General features: G+C 47.3%; 1 long non-coding RNA gene across 1 annotated transcript; it reads right to left on the bottom strand.

Annotated features, from left to right (window-relative positions):
• Window positions 1-1,181: 1,181 nt before the first annotated feature.
• LOC123185099 (uncharacterized) lies at window positions 1,182-2,346 on the bottom strand. Its single transcript, XR_006493174.1, has 2 exons — window positions 2,057-2,346; window positions 1,182-1,940 (listed from the first exon to the last, which is right to left on the bottom strand). It is a non-coding gene; the product is annotated as an uncharacterized lncRNA (long non-coding RNA).
• Window positions 2,347-2,352: the final 6 nt, after the last annotated feature.

Raw genomic sequence — 2,352 nt, forward strand, 5'->3', positions numbered from 1 at the left:
AAAGATATCGATGAGGCGCAACTTTTTCATATAGAACACTCTCTCCGATTCCTTACGGTTTAGAAGCAATTTTGATTTTAACAAAATGTGAACACTATTTTTTCGTGACATCAAAATCATTGTATGTACTGCATCAGATAGAAAACCACACTTCTTTTAGACTAAAAACTATACTTCATCGGACAAACAAGTGCACTGCATGATTTCTTTTTTGTGGGAAGTAAATCTTCCTAAACGAGGTGGAGTACACTTCATGTCAAGTGTTTGGTGAACCGCAATACTATGAAAAGTGAACCTCAGGACTACCATAAACGGGTCGTACTGCATCAGACAGGAAACCGCACTTATTTAGACTAAAAAACACACTTCATTGAACAGACAAGTGCACTGCATGATTTCTTTTTTGTGGGACGTAAATTTTTCCAAACGAGGTGGAGTGCACTGCTTCAGACTAAAAACCACACTTCATAGGACAGACAAGTGCACTGCATGATTACTTTTTGTGGGACGTAAACTTTCCCAAACGAGGTGGAGGGCACTGCTTCAGACGAAAAACCACACTGCATCGGACGAGCAAGTGCACTTCATGATTTCTTTTGTCGAACGTAAAAAATTCAAGAGTGTACTGCAAAGTCCTTCGGAGCGGACATTTTAAACACCGGAGTGCACTGCATTTTTCTTTTTCTTTTTCTCTACAAACTTTTGATTTTCCCGTAGTGCACTCCATATATCTATTTTTGGTTTAAAAATGAAGCGGGGACGAGGCGAGTGGACTGCATTGTTTGTTTGCACGCTACACATTACACACAAGAATTCATCCACATCTCTTTACTCTCATTTCCTCTCTGCATTTTCTCAAACAACAAAATAAACTTCTTTTCAAAGGGAAAGTGATGCTCTCCTGTCCTTCGTTATCGAGTGCACAACAAATTATTTTTCCAACAAATGACAAACATGGGTGTAGTGGGCTGCATCAATCGGCTGCAATAACCCTTTTTTCATGAAAATGAACCTCTCTAACATACCAATTGAACTGCACTGGACCAAACTTAAACAAAAACAAAAAAGAGTTAACTTGTGAAAGAAGCGAACTACTCCAACATACACAACAAACTGCATCATCACTGGACAAAAAAAATTCTTTGCACGTTTTTTAAGCTATGCCAACGAGACACAGGGAGTTCGTTATACTTTTGATGCTCTCTTTTTTGAAGCTACGCCAACAAAGTTTCGGCGTGTTTTAACAGAACAGCAAACGAATCATCCATACTTTTTCCTTGAAACACCAAAACAAGCACCCGTGGACAAACTGCACCTCGGCAGGGCGCCCAACCACACTACAATTTTTGCAATTTTGCATGCCAAAAAAAGAACCGCGCCGCCCCATGCACAGAACCGCAAAACACTGAAGACGAGCTGCACGGCCACGATCTTTGCAAACGGCACACCACGAGATGAAAATGATGAACAACTGCAGTGCACTAGGGGGAAGAAGATGGGTCGGAGCAGGATCAGGAAGCTCCCGTCCATGCAAGCAAACTGCACGCCGCTCCCTACCAAACTGCCCGACGCCGCGCCAGGAAACTTGTACGTACAATTTTTTTCATTTCAACAGTGCACTACAAAACAAAATTCAGTGAGCTTCAACAAAAAATCAAAGGAACTGCAACAGTTGGAGGAGGGAGCTCGTTACAGGCCATTGGGGGGATAAGGAGGAGCATTCCACCACAGGCACCGTCCTCCTCGTCAGCCACAGCTGCGAGAAGTAGCGGAATAGATGGCGGAGGCCTTGGCAGCCGGATCAGAAGGAGGGGAAGCCGTGGCGGCCACCACGCCGGGAGAGCATCTTGACCTCACCATCGAAGAGACATGGGAGAGGTCGGGGAGGATGGGTCGTCGTCAGGGTGCACCAAAAACACACTCTGCACTGCAGCAGTTTCCTGCACATCCAAAATCCCCCAAAAATTAGCAAAAATGTTTTTTTGAACTGTACGGGCTTCGTCCCCGCCGAAGACAGGGTCGCCGGCATCGGGACTAGGGGATGGGGGACCAGCACCACCGTCGTTGACTGCTGCGTGGCAGGATGTGCACTGCACGCGCGGGAGGAGGCAGTATAGTGTTGATGGCGCGGGGTGGCTGAGCTCCCGATCTGACGACGGAGGCACGGCGACGGAGCCAGAGGAGGATCTGGCTGAGCTTCTCGCTGGTGTGGTACTGGCCCGCGGATGTCAGCGGATGTCGGAGAGGAAGAGGCCAGGGTAGCCCGCTGGATCCCATGTCGGATATCCACAAAAGAAGGTGAGGAGAGGGGCGGGGCTCCCGGTGGTGCGTGGTTGGGCAGGGATGGCTGGG

The sequence above is a fragment of the Triticum aestivum genome, chromosome 2A, assembly GCF_018294505.1.
Source record: "Triticum aestivum cultivar Chinese Spring chromosome 2A, IWGSC CS RefSeq v2.1, whole genome shotgun sequence".
Classification (NCBI taxonomy): domain Eukaryota; kingdom Viridiplantae; phylum Streptophyta; class Magnoliopsida; order Poales; family Poaceae; genus Triticum; species Triticum aestivum.